Source organism: Amblyomma maculatum, chromosome 10 (assembly GCF_055883805.1).
Source record: "Amblyomma maculatum isolate TAMU_Amacu chromosome 10, ASM5588380v1, whole genome shotgun sequence".
NCBI classification, from domain to species: Eukaryota; Metazoa; Arthropoda; class Arachnida; order Ixodida; family Ixodidae; genus Amblyomma; species Amblyomma maculatum.
In genome coordinates, this window is record NC_139353.1 from 84,857,405 (window position 1) to 84,873,895 (window position 16,491).

General features: G+C 44.4%; 1 long non-coding RNA gene across 1 annotated transcript; it reads left to right on the forward strand.

The window, feature by feature from the left end:
* The first annotated feature begins 1,684 nt into the window (after nucleotides 1–1,684).
* On the forward strand, nucleotides 1,685–3,364 carry LOC146176929 (uncharacterized). The gene is made up of 3 exons (XR_014701235.1): nucleotides 1,685–1,815; nucleotides 2,655–2,684; nucleotides 3,190–3,364. It is a non-coding gene; the product is annotated as an uncharacterized LOC146176929 (long non-coding RNA).
* Nucleotides 3,365–16,491: the final 13,127 nt, after the last annotated feature.

A 16,491-nucleotide genomic window follows, 5' to 3' on the forward strand; every position in this document is an offset into this window, starting at 1 on the left:
ATATCTGCGAAGCGACACCATTACAGTTATATCAGACATAGGAGCAATCTTAATAAATCGACAGTTGTGCAATTTTTGAAACAAATAAGAAAAGGTTTTGCCTTGCTGAACATAAGAAAACAATCAAAATTGGCGGCAAGTTTCACTCGACTCGCCTTTCTTCGTCTCTGTGCGGCAGCCTCTGGACAAGATACGTTTACTAGATAATCCGATTTGGCTTATCTTTGCAAACTGTATCATCCATAACGACTGATGTCAATTGTCAAGAACTGTTGCAATCGGTTGGCTCCGGCTAAAATCATTTAACTGGCATTTAAACCGTTTTTAAACATCCTTAGTTCGCTCCCAGGATTCGGCACTAGGAGATATTGCGGAATTAATATTAACGCATTCGGATATCTCGCCTATGCCACTCATAGAAGCATATGACCGAGAGCATGCGCGAGCGCCCTAGTTCGGGACAGGCGGCGCTTCCTTCCTCTTTGTATTCAAAAATTTTCTGTTTTTCACATTTATTATTTTAGTAGCGAAAGTAATCCAGACAAGGCGAGCGCCACTGCTCCAACGTAACTGTGAATGACTGATGTGATGTTTGAGCAACGTTATGCTCGGGTTCGGCAGCTACACTGGCGATGGAAGCGGAGTGACGTCATAGCTACCACGTATTTTCTCCTCGGTTGAAAAATAAAAACACGCGCAACGGCGTACATGGCGAAGCTACAGAGGTGGTAGTAAAACCTTTCGCGCCCAATATTGTGCGAATCTATGAATATAATGCTGGCGCATGATCTTCGTTATTGCCAAAATTTCGCAGTATTCCGCACATCTGGGTGTGGTATATTAGTATTATTGCGTTATTGGTACCATAAGAACCAATTTGTTTGTGAAATCTTCTAATCGGGCATTATAAAACGCACATGATTCACCCAGAGGATACTGAAGAAATGTATCGACGGAAGCACTCACTACGATATCTCGGCGTGTCGGTTTTTCGGGCCACTATATTTTGATGTAGATTGTCCGTATTGCTCTCTGTATGGTACGTTGTAAGAATACACTCTACTCGATAATTTCAAGAAGAATGTTTGATCTGTATCCAGGAATTAGCAAGGCTAGAATTTACGCAACCTCCCTTTGATAAAGCTGTAAGCTCTTCTTCTCTTCAGACTTCCTAGAGGCGTTAGTATGATTCTCTCTTGTACCTCGAGGGTATTGATTTTAAGGCGTAGAAGTTAATAATTGAGCATATGTGATTTATTCTCTAGACTCTAATGGGGACGTAGTCTCAAGACCTAAATAAATGTTATAATCGTTCCTTTAAACTTAAAGCCACTTTCTTTTTAGTTTTTTTTTTGTCATGGTTTAAGAGCGCCAGAAAATAAAAGCCGCAAATGAGCGCTCTATGATGAAACTAGCTATACATCTGAAATGTAATATGCTCATTCTCGATAGGAATGTTCAAGGGATCAAATAGAAAAAACTGAACATCCCATCAAAGCTCATGGTGAATGCAATTTCCTTTCTTTTTCAGCTTGATAGTCGAATGATTGCAACATTCAAATAAAATGAAAGAAAACAATCTTTGCCAGCAAGACATTGTTCTTTGGCATGCAAATCTGCAGCTTTGACGGCGGGGTTGCTTAAATAGGCCGCGCTGCATATGAAAGCTGAAAATCGGGGGGCACTGAAGAGAGATGCGTCGGTCAAATGTGGAAGCGTTTGTTTTCTTCGCTCTCTCGGCAGTTCTCGCTACAGAAGGATTATTCGGTTTGGACAAACAGTTGCATTCCAGAGAAGATTCTGAAGACAATGCAGGTAGAGTTCATCGGTTAAGATGGTTGCTATTTAATCAATAAGCTAGCCCCCTACGACACTGGAAATACACAGATGAAGCATATTCCTTAGCTTAATGGCCCTATCGGTAAGGAAACAAGACACTCTGTCTTCAGCTTGTTTAAATATGAGGATACCAATTACATGGCTATGATTGCAGTCAGAAAGAATACATTTTGTGCTGTCGCTTTTTGCGAGTATATATTTCAGCTCATTAATAAAAATAATATTATTAATAGTAATATTAATAATAATAATGATATAATTTATAATAATAAGAATACTTTATTTTTCCTTTACTACAAGGAAAGGGAAGGAGCAGCCGCTTTAAAGCTGCTTCGAAGAGTAGCTTGACGGGGCGGCTGCCCTTGCATATGACGGCATTTCACAGTAGAGAAAGTCACGCCCACAGAGTGAATATAAAATCAATGGAGAAATAATTAGACTACAAAAAAGCACTAGGTAAATCACGAAAAATACATGAAAATAAAACAGAAACGCCGCAAGACAGAACACCTAACTCAAAATTATGTATTTATAGAAACATTTCGCGGATTAATTTAATGGGAGGAAGAGAGAAATCTTCACCACTATTAGCAAAGTATTAATATGATAGGAAGCCTGAAGTGAAGCATCTGCTTGCCATAGCTCGTCCGGCACGCTGTAACTTGCCAATGCTCCGGGTTACGGGTGTCGTATGTGTTTATGTTGTCTTGAAGCGCTGCTATGAGTGTTAGTGTGTTGTCCTTTTTGCTGATGCCTTGTTTATATAATCACAAAAGCCTATACTTATACAAAGATGTTACTTTAACTATTTTTAGCTGCTTAAATATTGGTCCTGTATGTTCGAGGTAAGAAGCTTTAGTAATATTTTTTATTGCACGTGTTTGAAGGAGTAGTAAATTTGTAATGTTTTCTGCTGTTGTTGTTGCCCATACTAGCAAGGAGTAGTTCAGAATAGACGAAAATAGTGAATTATAAAACATAATGGTAATAGTAAGTGGAAATACACGGAAATGTCGGCGTAGAGAACCTATTGTGTGTGATAATTTGTTGACTAAATATGCTATGTGAACGTTCCATGCCATGTGCTCTGAGAAGTACACGCCTAACGTTTTCACTGAGTGGGCAATTTCTATTTTTGTGTCACTGAGTACAAGAAAAGGTAGCTCGAACGCTTTATTTCTGGGATGGAAGAGAACGCTTTTGTTCTGCTGACATTGAGTTTTAGACTATTTTGAGACGCCCAGTGTTCTAGTTTTTCCAAGGTTATGTTAGACCGACTGGATAGCTCTATGCCTGAGTGACAAAAGAAAAACTAACTTGTATCATCAGCATAAATAATGTTTTTTGCAGATGAATCTATGGAAACAAGATCATTGATGCAGAGAATAAACAGAAGGGGGCCTAAAGAACTGTCTTGTGGAACTCCCGAGATGGCTGGCTTGACTGTAGAGGAGAAACCGCTTATTTCAACATATTGTGTCCTATTGGCTATGTAGGAAGATATTAAAGAGTAGGGTGTACCACGTATGCCATGCCTGTCTAGTTTATTGAGTAAAGTTTTGTGGTTGATGCGGTCAAAAGCTTTCGAGAAATCTAAAAATATGCCCAAGATGAGTTTATTTTCTTCAAATTAGTTGATATATACACATTTTGAACGAGAAGGGCAAGCTCAATAGATCTGTTTTTCCGAAACACGAATTGAGCGGGGTTTAAAATATTATGATGAATACTAAAGGACGTAAGACGAGCAAGAGTTAACTTTTCAAATCTGTTTGAGAAGGTAGGCAGGATAGATATTGGGCGATAGTTGGAAAAGTCGTTTTTATCGCCTTTTTGTATAATACTGTGACCCTCGCCGACTGCATGTTACGTGGGAACACGCCTTTTGATAAACTTATGTTGAAAATATGTGTCAGGCAGTTTGATATATCAAGAATAACAAATTTTACTGGCATTATCTGAACACCCGCGCTATCCTTAGATTTGCTATTGTTAAGACTGTTGAAAGCCGCCACCACCTCTCCCTCTGAAACTGGATTCAAAATATTGTTGAGTTATTGCGAGAATAGTTGAGCGGTACCTCTTCGCAAGATGCCGAAGTTTAGGCAACAGAAGTGAAAAAATAATTCAAAGCGTTAGCGAGTTCATGTCGCTCAACCTCTATACCATCAAGAATAAGTTTGATAATTGGTTCTGTTATATGCCCAACGATAGAGTTCAATTTCTTCCAAGTCACCTCCGGGAGTATTCCTCGAAAAAACAAACAAAAGCTCATAATACAGCTTTTTTTTGTAACTCGAAGATCTTTTGTCACTACGTTTCTGAAAGATTTGAAAGCTTTCAACGCATCAGGACATTTTTTTTTTAGTAATTGGCTGTACAATTTGTCACGTTCTTTTATTCGGTTAAGTAGCGTTCTGCTGATCCAAGGCTTACGAGCTCGCCGTGGACGACTATGTATTTTGCGGGGAAAACAAGTAGAATATATGTGTTTGAATAATGCGATAAATTTATCGTACGCTGCTTCAGAATTGCTTTCGTTGAAAACCTCGCTCCTGTCTGCACCGACTATCTGCTCACGAAAGTTATAAAGCGTAAATGAATTCATGACCCTATAAGCATACTGTTTCAAGCTCCTTCTGAGATTAGGTACGTGGTTGACACACAGAAATATAGGGAGGTGATCGCTAATCGGCAGACTGATTACTGCGGATGTTAAGTGATTTTGGTTATTTGTAATGTAAACATCTAATAATGTTTCTGTTTCCTCTGTTATTCTGGTTGGGGCATTTATAGTATTCATACAGCAGTGAACATTTAACAGTGTATGTAATTCCCGCGGTGCAGTACTACCTGACAAGAGATTTATGTTCAGGTCGCCTCCAAGGACAATATTCAACTTGTGCTGATTCGCAAATTCAAGAACAGAATCTAAAAAAGAAAAGAGAACACTCGTATTGCCGGAAGGAGGGCGGTAACACACAGCAAACAGGTATGAGCGGACTTTGAGCGTAAGTATCTCGTAATGGGCGCTAACTACCAAAATTCGTCAAGAAGTTCACATTCTATGTCATTTTTAACCAATATGGATTCGCCACCACCTCGTTTAACCTAGCGATTCAAGCAGTAGTTCTTAAACACTGGTATGCTGAACGGATCGTCTTCGTTACAAATCCAAGTTTCCGAAAACATATGAACAAGACCTGGCAACTTCACTTCAGCAAGAAAAAAATTCAATGTCTTCTTGCTTCCCTTTTCCTGAGCGACGATTAAAATGAACAATATTTAAAGATTGCTGGGAATTTCCGCAGAAGGAAGCTAGGTCCGATGTACAGACTGGGCTTGACAGAAAAGCAGACATTGAAAGAGAAACAAACAATAACTAGACAAATGTCAAAATGACGATTGCATCATGCATTTTCCAGTTTGAAGATATTGCTACGAAGATGACGAAGCGGGGCGGAGCGTTCGCGCCAGGCCCGCTGGCCATTAAAGCATATTTCATCGTCATGTCATCACGTCATTCTATTTCAGCTGGGTCGCCGTGTTCCATCGCTTGTCATGCCACCACGTAACATTTGGTTGGAGGTGCGGTTCATCCCCATTCTAGCTGTGCCCCGTCGAAGCCAACCGTACGCCGGGTCCATCGGCCGAGAGCCCGTGGAGATCGCCGTCCAGGTTTACCCCAGCCCTTTGTGACAGACTCGACCAGCCGCTCTCCCCAGCCCCGTCCCCAGCCCTGACCACAACACAGGACGACCAGGAAGAGCCCAAAACCGACCCAACCGACCCCACGACGAAGCGACCTCACGACCACTAGAACGAAGACAGCACCCCCGCCCAAGCCGTTCGGCGTGTCCATGAGCCTTGGCCTTGGGCAAACGATGAAGGTTGGACCTGATGATCCGGGGCAAGCATTCATCGCATCTTTCCATTTATTGTGGTGTCCAGCGTTTTATGTCCTAATCGTGTGTCTGTGTTCATCGTCGCTTCATGCATTGGACTTCTAGCAATTGATCGGGACGATCGCTCGGTGGCCCCGGGTAATGCTACGAAGATGACGAAGCGGGCAGTGGCGTAGGGCGGAGCATTCGCGCCAGGCCCGCTGGCCATTAAAGCATATTTCATCGTCATGTCATCACGTCGTTCTGTTTCTGTTGTGTCGCCGTGTTCCATCGCTTGTCATGCCGCCACGTAACAATATCATCTGGGACACGGATTACAACTGCGCTCACCCCCTTCCGCTTTTCTGACAAATACACGACCGCCAGCATGCCACGTGAAACGATAACCATTTGCTGCTGCCCAGTCTCGACTTAGCTGCAAAAGGTTTCTGTTGTACGTAGTCAGGTTTTCGGATATGGAAGCAGATGCCTCCACAGCTCTCAAAGCTTTTCGTCCTTCGAGCCATTTGTCACGAAGCGCTTGTTTAGAGAACCGAACCAGAATTGTGGGAATTTTTCCCGCCTTAGCAGGAAGTCTGTGGACATTGTCGATATCGCTCGGTTGCAGATCTGGCAATTTGATTGCTTTAGCGACGCTGTTCAGTTCGGTTAGCAAGTCTTCATTTGGGGAAACGGGAACACCGTGAACCTCAATGTTGTGCTTCCTAATGTATAGCTGCAGCTCATTTAATGACATTTTCAGTTGATCAATGGTATTTTTGTCACAGCTTGTCTGCTCCAGCTTCTGGACACGTTGTTTAAGGCTGCCTATCTCTTTGTCCTGCTGTTCCTGCTTTGCTAGGATGGCATCGTATTAAGCTGACATCATTTCGATAGATGCCTTTACCTCGCCGACTTGGGACGGCAAACTCGAAAGCGCGTCCAGCTTTTGAACGATATCTGCAAGACATGCAGCGAGTTCTACATCAACAGACATTTTTCGCCCTGTATTTGCCTTCGAACTGCGGCAAGGCACGCATCGCCACGCTTTGCGGCCGGCTTCACCTTTAGATTTGAAGGTTGCCTCCGACCACCCTGAGCAATTACCAAGATGATAGCTGCACTTACATTCAGCACACAGCAGGACTCAGTCACCAGGCGGTACAGCTTTTTCACAAGATGGGCATATCTCAGACATGTTGAGACATAGTGCACGAATAAGCATAGAAAATAAAGCACTGTGGCAGCAGCGGCGGCGGTACAGAGATCAAATTAAGCAAATAAGAACCTCCGTATAGCACGAACCTGAAAAACGAAGTAGGTGCGAATTAGGAGGGCGTCCTTGCTCTGCCGCCGCTGCCGCCGCTGCCGCCAAAATGCCTCGTTTGCGATAACAGCCACCAAGAGCAAAGCACGACCAGCGCGTCGGTAATGTGACGTCAGCCGCCAATCCAGTCCCCGTAAGCCTGATGCAGGTATTGTTGAAAAGGCTTGGTTCCTGCCTGGGAAGGCAAAATACCGCAGCAATGGATGGGACGTGCTCCCATAGGTGACTACAAGTAAGATGTACCTGTTATATCATTTCCTTTTGAGCGATACGAAGAAGCTGGTAGTGCTAATTCTCGAATACTTTCAAAATGCGCTTCATTCTTAGCTTATTTTCCTAGTTATTTCTCTTTCATGGTCAGCATCTGCGATTACTACATGTTTTCGACCACCAGATATTCGCCCACCACCAACTTTACTAGGACAAACTCAGTTTCACTGCTCCCCATACCGCCCAGCGTAGGAGTGTGTCCCAAGTGCCGGTCGCGAGAACTAGCGGCGCGTCAGTCAACTCTTGCTCCTGGCGGGGCGTGTCATCTGCAACACAGGCGCGAAAGCATCGAGTGGCCAGCACACACGTAGCTTTTGCGTGTTGCCGTTGCACTGTACATGGCTGCAGTATAATGATAGCTACATTTCGACAACGTTGGCTTCGAAGTGACGCATTACCATGGAGAAAGCGTTTGTGTCATGCGAAATTCAATTTTTCATGCTGTGAAACAAGTGTGAACGCCCGCGGCTTGCGCACAAGCACTGTTTCTGGCTTGCCTGTGTTTTTCAGTATGTTCTTTCAGGGCATTTATCCTGCCATGCAAACAAATTATTGAAATTTTCAGTGCATAGCAGCACTCTATCCTTAGATGATAACACAGTGGATGTCAAGCTTACTGCTGCGTTGAAACAGATTGTCTCTATTATGGCAAACACCTGCTAGCCTGGGCAGCCTGTTCATGCAGTGCATGAAGTCTGGCTACTGACGTCAAATGCTATAATGAACACAGAGTACAAATAAACAGCCTCTGTCATCGCCTACTCAGAAGCCTTTTTCTTAATGTCTCACTTTCGAAGTATGGCGTGAAACATAGCTCCGAATCGGCACTCTCGCTCTGCCGTAATAGCAATCTAAAAAAAAATATATTCTTTTGTAGTCTAAAACGACGTCAGATGTGACCAGTTATATATCCAGTTTACAAAAAGACGAATCAGTGAGAATGGGCGTATGCACTGCGAGAAGAAATGACTGAACAAGCGCATGAGTCCATTCAAAACGCTTATATTGCGAGTAATCAAGTCGCGCCCTTGAGTTATTCGCCTTCCCCTCTACACACACTGGCAAACACAGAAAAGAAAGACAACATAATTTTGCTACTTGTAGGGGAAGGTAAGATAATTTCAAACTACCACTGGACTGCAGTTTGAAACACGGTATACAAGATATCTAAAGCGAAAGAAAGGGTATTAGAAGTGCCTTGCATGAACCTCAGTTATTTATTAATGCAACAAGAAAAATAAGCAAAATGCAATATTATCAACAACGCTAATGTTGAATGCTAATTAAATGCAGCAAACATTCAGAAGTTGACTTCATCAACATAGACAAACATTGCAAGGTTAGAAGCAATCAAGAGGAGAACATTTTCCTTTTTTTGGGAAATGTTTGAGTGGCAGCATAATCCTTTTTTGTGTCCAGTGGGAAATGAGCGTTAGCGTTCCTAACTTCCGCTCACCATCTTTTTTCATGTAATTTTGTATTGTTTCAGCAGCGAAAACCATATTTGCAGCGGATTCACCTCAATGCATGCATTAAGGAGTTCACATGCTTAGTTGGTAGCACATCTTGAGCTCATTCAGTAGCTTATAAGCTTTCGTGCTTGCCCGCCTCAAAAAATGCAGCCGTTCGACATATCATACCTCAGTCCAGGCAGGAGCTTGATGTACCAGCCATTGCATGTTTGGAAGGCCTAGCTTGTAGATACCGATCTAGATCATCTTCTGAGCTTTTTGGACGCTTATCTTTTAACTATGAGAAACAGCTTGAAGATTAGTGAAGAAGCGGCAAGCTACACTTCCAGCTCTTCTAACTCTCTAAATACTCAAACAGCGGCCGAGAGTCATCCCTTCAATTAAATAAAGGTTTTATTCTTTCATTATCTTTTTTTCTTGTTCTTGTCAGGTGCTGCAGCTCGCTGCGTTTCCTACACCGCATGCTCAGTTATTTCAAAGATATTTCAATTTTTGTGGTCACCTTGCTTGTCGAATTTCTCTGCAGTTTTTATGGTCTCTTCTGTTCGCATTAGCTCTGAGTTGGAAGCCCCGTACGCAATTTCGCTTCACTAAAATGCTTCAGAAGAGCTATAATCAACGCTTAATTCACATCATATGAGAACATTATGCGCAACATATCATTACCATGACAATGAACCTTTCAATGACAAAATTCTCAAAAAGCATACTTAATGGCCCTCCTGGCTCGTCTATTTCCTCGTCGCGAAAACTGGAATTTCCTTCGAATTGCTGGTACTGCGATAAACGCAAAATGAAGCAATTGAAAATCCGTTTGTGCAGCTAGCTCAGCTGGGCCGATTTGCGTATGTGCACTGATAGGCTCTTGGAATCTTGCAAGTTCTCTACTTGCATTACTGTCAAAACACACGGGGCAGCGCGATTATTATGGTGCTTTCTCTTCGGCATATAATGCCTTTTGCATTCGAAATATGTGCCAGCAAGAAAATAAAGCGCCTTGCTACACGAACTATCACAAGAGTGCTTGAATATAGTTCCTTTTTTAAATGCAGATCAGAAATTGTTCACTTCGATGTAAGTTATCTCTCATGTACAGAGATTGTGCCCACTTTTTATTCTCGAGCAAATCTATTAGTGACACGAACGAATAACGGACTTCCAAGTAATCGTTTCAATAAGCTTCGTTACCTCCGGTGCAAATTTGCATGCAGGCCAGCATATTGTTAGAAAAACAAAAACTGAAACCCTCGTTTTAAGAGAGGAACGCCGTCTCTTCATTCCGCCAATTTCAGGCATCTAGAGGATAGCACGTAGTTGGCGAAGCGTACGCCTATTTGTTTCTAAGTTTGAGTAAAGACGCAGCATCTTCTCGGCGCACACCCTACGTTAACAGAGAACGGCATAGAATTAGAGGCACACATGTCAGCGGCTTGATTCCCTGTCACAAATTGGACTGAACCTGGAAAAGAAGGTAGATGCTAAATAAGAAGAGAAAAATTTCATGACAGCACGCTGAACGCTGCGCAAAGAATTTTATTTAATACATAATACATAATTTAATACAAATGACTTGCGCGTCACGATATCGCGTTAATAAAAAGAAATGAAACCGAAGATCAGACGACGTTACTAGAAAGATGGTTCTCGCAAGCATGCCGACAACGTTGTCATACTTGATACATGGCAAAAAATTCCGCATCACACAGCAGCGTTTTCTGAGAAAATGCATGCCTTTGAAGCCAAAACTCTTACACTTTGGCCAAAATTGCACTGCAGCCGTGTAGAGTGCAGCGACAGCACGCAAGAGCTACGTGTATGCCGACCGCTCCATGATTCCTCGCCGCATGTAGCAGACGCCGCGCCCGGCAAGGAGCACTTGAGTCAACTGCAGCGCCATTAGTTCACGCTACTGCCACCGCCCACGCCTACTCCTATCGAAGACATCAAACATTCTTACCAGTTCATCCGCTGAGTTACTTAGCAATGCAATGCCATCATCGAATTACAAATTTCTGACGTATTTTTGATCGACCCTTCTCCCTAACTGCTCTCATTCGAAGTATCTGCATAGTTAATATAAGTAACCTGTAAATAATGGTGGGGATATCGTATCTCCTTGCCGAAAGCATTTTATTATGAGAATTTTGTTACTCTCCATATTCAGACTATGGTTGCTGTGCTGCCACTATAGATATCTTCCATGCACGTTCTTGTACGGCTTGCATGCATCTTTGTTTAGCAATTCCTTTGTGATTGCCGATGTTTCTACTGAGCCAAATGCTTTATCGTAATCAAAAAATGCTATGCATTAGGGCTGGTTATATTCCGAGCACTTTTCCATCACCTGATTAACGGTATGGATATGATCGATAGTAGAGTACCCTTTCCTCAGCTATTTGCAAAGCCTCTTCAGATAACCAGTTTACTTTCTTGCATTTCATTTGCTTTGAAGCTACCTTATTAGCAACTTCTTATGTTATATCACGAACATCAGTCCACATCTCTTCAGGCTCTCTGTCTTCTAGATCTAATTCTTGAAATCGATTCCTCACTTCCACAGCATATTCTGATAACATTTGATCCAGACCATACCTGTAGGGCCTTCTAGTTTTCGGCGTTTTCCTCAATCGAAGCTTAAATTTAGCAACAAGAAGCTGATGATCGGTGCCACAATCGGCCCCAGGTCTTGTTTTAACTGCTTCTACAGCGCTTCTCTATCTCTGCCGCCAAATAATATACTAAATCTGATTTCTGTACAGACCGTCCGGTGAAGTCCATGTGTACAGGCGCCTCTTGTGCTGTTGAAAATTAGTATTCGCTATGGTCAGGTTGTTTTCTTGACCAAACCCTACTAGCCTCTGCCCAGCTTCATTTGGCTCACCAAGACTGAACTTGCCTGTAATTCCGGATATTTCTTCACTCCCCACCTTAGCACTCCAGTCTCCTATGAGAAAAAGGACGTCTGGTGATGGAGTGCAGTTTAAAAGGCATTGCAGGTCAGCGTAAAATCTTTTAATGCAAGCTTCTTCAGCAGTAGTGGTTGGTGCATAGAGTTGGATAACTGTTATGTTGAAAGGGTGACGTTGGATCCCAAGTGAAATCATTCGGTCGTTTTAGGGGTTGTACTCTAGCACTGCTTTGCCAATTCTTCTGTTTACTATGAGAGCGACCCCATTCCTTCCCCTCCCTATTGCAAAAACCAGTGCCACTGGATCCCAGCGCCCCAGCGCGATACCTGATTATGGTTCCAGTATGACGCTGGAAACTGGGCGCACTGGGACTCGGCATACTGGGACGCTCTGCACTGGCGGCACTGTTCGCCCGGAGCAAGAAAGGCGTGTGATAAAAACCTAAAAAAAATAAAAAATTGGTGCACCAAACGCGCTTCGAACTAGTCCCCAGGCACATATAAAACACCAGCTCAGCACAGTAACCACTCGGCCACGCCGAGAACTGCAGTCCTTTGGAACATTTTTGCACTTCATGTCATGACCAGGATTTATAAGGTTGGGACTTCATGTTTCACAGTCTCCAGCCCCAACCCCCCTCCCCCATCGCTACCGCTCTAACCATCTTCATCATTGGAGCTTGCTGTCTGCTCTCACGACTTGCAACTAATGTTCTGGGTGCCTATGCGCGTGTTTTGTGCACTGGAATCATTTTAACATGTGGAGTTTGACATCGCTGGCAAATTTACCAACGCAGGCTCTTCGGTGGTGCTCTGCTACCGTGGGCGTAATTTTCGCTGAACACTGAGTTTTAGTACAAACCTTCAAGGAAGAAAGTGCGACCAAGCTTCAGTACTGGCGAGCACCGCAGCGATGACTCTATATTGCGTGTAACTAAACCTTATTTGCATGTAAACATTTCGGGAAGCGTTGCGATGACCAAGGGCTCGGCTGCTTCATACGCAGAATAAGGAGTGCAAAAGCTTGAGAAGCACGCCAAATATTATGCATTACAAGCGCTGTATGTTGTTGTTGTTTCTCTCATGGACTCATCACTCGGTAAACTACGCTCTTCCTCGTTTTAGCTTTACTTTCTGCTGGTTATACTGGGCCGTGGTGCAGGCTACGCTCGCCTGGGATTGAGCCCGCATTGAACATTTTGGGAGTAATCATTGTGTTAGAGTGCTCTTAAGACCAGCTGTGAAGTTGGTTATGCATGGTAGCCCATATTATTCAATTTCAGCTTTAGTTGTGCTTTAATCGTCAGTGAATCATGAGATAGAGACGCGGCGGTCGTGGTCTCTCTCGAATCGCTCGAAACAGCCTATCGAAACATGGAAACTCTAGAAAACAGATACTCCCTTTGTTTTCTTACAAATGCGCAACGACTTCGCACCAAAAAGCGCTTGCTTGAACCACATTTTTCATATGCGCCCCGATGGTCGATTGCGAGTACGCTGTTGCTCTGTTGGCCCCTGAAGAGTGCAACAGCGGCTGACGCCGCAGGCCGCACCGGCTATACTGGGGCACTGGGACCAGTTCGGTCTCAGCGCACATACAGCGCTTCTCCCACTGAATCGCGTATGCCTGCGACAAACCCAGCGTCAAAAAGCTAATTCCAGCGTTTTTCTGCCATCGCACCAGGCAGCCAGTGTCTTCTCGTTACTGCTCCAGTGAATATCGCAGACCTCCAGCGTGCCCAGCAGATCCAGTGCAAAACCAGCGCGAACATCTTACTGGTTTCGCACTGGAGAGGCTGGGTTTTGCAGTAGGGATGGTTTCGTGCCCGCATTAAAAGACATAAATATCGCCTGAATTGAATTCTCCCACTCCGGTCCACTTGAGCTCGCTGATATCCAAGATATCAATGTTCAATCTGTCCATTTCTCGCTTGACGACATCCACATTACCTTGCGTCATAGCTCTTACATTCCATGCTGCTATGTGATATATCTCCTTGCAAAATCGGGCCTTGCGGTCGCTTCCCGACACAACCACAGCTGAGCATCCTTTTTGCTTTAGCCCAGCCGCTTCATTCGTCCTGGAGCTACTAGGAATCGCCTTTGTTCATCCCCTGTAACATGTAGGACGCCTTCCAACCTGGGGGCGCATCTTCCGGCGCCCTATCAATAATGCTATCATTAATGATAGGAAAGGAGGATGGCAAAAGTTATGAGGGAAAAGGAAAAATACAGGATCCTCAATGTGGATTTTCAGAAATTAGCAAGGAGAGATAAGAATGCGTTCCTTAACATAGAGTGCCGAGCAGTTGAGGACAACAGCCAATTGAGGAACACGAGCTTTGCATAAGACAATCAAAGATATCAAAGGAACCTTATGTGCTAAGCTGGGCGTGACAGAGGACAAATGAGGCAGGGGCCTCACTGAAGCCTCAGAGATAAAGAAGAGGTTGCAGGCATACACAGAAGATTTGCACAAGGACCCGAATGAGTTTGGAAACCCAACATAAGAGGGTTGTGATTACTGATCGCTAGCCGGGCATCCTGAAGAGTGAAGTTGATTGGGGCCTCAGCCAGCCTTGCTGAGAAGAAAGCTAGCGGAATTGATGGCATATTCCAGCTGAGTAGCTTCAAAACCTCAACCACGATGCTGTTAACGTTCTGTATACATTATGTCAGCACTTTGGACAACCCTTCAGTGGCCACAGGATTGGAGGAGGTCAGTTTACATCCCCATTCCAAAGAAAGGCAGTGCCAAAGATTGTTCCAACCACAGCATGATCGCGCTTATTTTGCATGCTAGCAAGGTGATATTGAAAATCCTCCAAGGTAGGCTGCAGCAGTATGCGGATCGGGAGTTTCAGGATGTGCAAGCTGGGTTTCGCGTGGGCACATGAACTAGAGACCAGATTGCCAACCTTCATTGGATCATGGAAGAAGCAAGAGAGGCCAGAAACCCATATAATTCTACTTTATTGATTATGCGAAAGCGTTTGACTGCATAGACCATAGTAGATTGTGGCAAGCTCTCCAAGTAATGGGAGTTCCAATTAACCTCATCTGTCCCCTCAGGAACCTGTATGAAAGGCAGGAGGCCACAGTCAGAACTGGGCACGGTCTTACTGATTGGTTTGCGATTGAGAAAGGAGTCAGACACGGCTGCGTACCATCGTCCTGCCCATTTAACCTATATGCTGAATGCATCAGAAGGAAGGCCGGTCTGGACGAAACTTCAGCTGGAGTGAAGATTGCTGGAAAACGTATCAACAACCTTAGATATGCGGATGATGCCACTTTAAAGGCAGAAAGTGAAGTGGAACTCAAGAAACTTCTGATGCGCCTACAACAATAGAGTGAGCAGTTTAGGTTTAAACTGAACATTAAAAAGACAAAGATCGTGGCGTCTTGCCCTATCAAGACCTGGAGCATCAAGGGACAAGAAGTGTAAGCTGTGACAGGTTTTTTCATCTTGGGCTCCAATATTACCCCGGAAGGAGACTGCAGCCATGAAATTAGGAGACGTACGCCTGCTTCTCGGAAAGAGAGCCATAGCAAGCCTTTACTACCTAGTAAAGAGCAGAGACATTAGTCTGCGGACGAAGATCCGTATAACTCGTGCTATGGTCTCTCTAGTTGGGATGTATGGATGCGAGAGTTGGACTGTGAAGAAGGCTGACCGCCGAAGAATTGACACGTTTGAATTGTGGTGCTGGCGGAGACTCTTGAGAGTTCCCTGGACTGCCAGAAGATCAAATCAGTCGATATTGTCGACAATAAACCCTGACTGCTCAATGGAGGGTTAAATTCTAAAGTAAAGCTCAGATACTTTGGTCATCTGATGAGAACAGAGGAGTCGCTGGAGAAAGATTTGATGTTGGGAAAAGTTGAGGGTCACCGGAGAAGGGGTAGGCAGCGAACGGGATGGTTAGATGGCATCTTCGAGGCGCTGCAGATGAAGTTTTGTGATGGTAGGAAGATAGTGGGAGACCGGAAAGCGGGGCGTGACATAGTCTACAGGATCACGAAGAGTCGGACACGACTGAATGACTGAACTGAACTGAACTCAATGGTGCAGCAAGAGGTGTGGGCTGCAGTGGAGCAGGGTCAGCATGAGATGTGACAGGCGCTGGCTGGCAAAACTGGAAAGGGCATCGGCAACCTCCTGCGTGATGGTGTGTCGGATAGAAAAAGTAAGCAGCTGAGCTGTAGATGACGGGCGTGGGCCAGACAAAAGCCCAAGCTGTCGGGTGACCTCATCTCGAACGAAGTCGTTGATGTGAGTTAAAAGTTCGCTGCTCACAGCCAGGCCAGAGATGGACGCAGCAGATGCGGGAGGGCGACGAGTGCACAGGCGTTGCTTGAGCAGCTCGCCGAAACTTTGGCAAAGACTGTATACTGAGGCCACCGTGGTGGAGCTCTTTGGTCACAGCATGTGAAATGCATCGGCATCAATGCCCTTCATTATGTGTTTTATCTTTTTAGCCTCATCCATAGATGGGTCGACACGCTTGCACAAATCCAGGACGTCTTCAATGTAACTTGTGAAGGTTTCACCTTCATGCCTAACTCGTACGCGCTATGCTTCTTCAGCGCGTAGTTTCCGCACTGTGGGACGACCGAAAACGTCCGCGAACTTTGCTTTGAAGTTAGCCCAAGTTGGCATGTCGGCCTCATGAATTCGGTACCATAAGTTAGCAACGTCACTCAAGTAGATGACGTTGTTGATCTTCATGCGGTCATACCAGTTGTTATGACGACTCACTCGCTCGTACGAGGCCAACCAATCTTCAA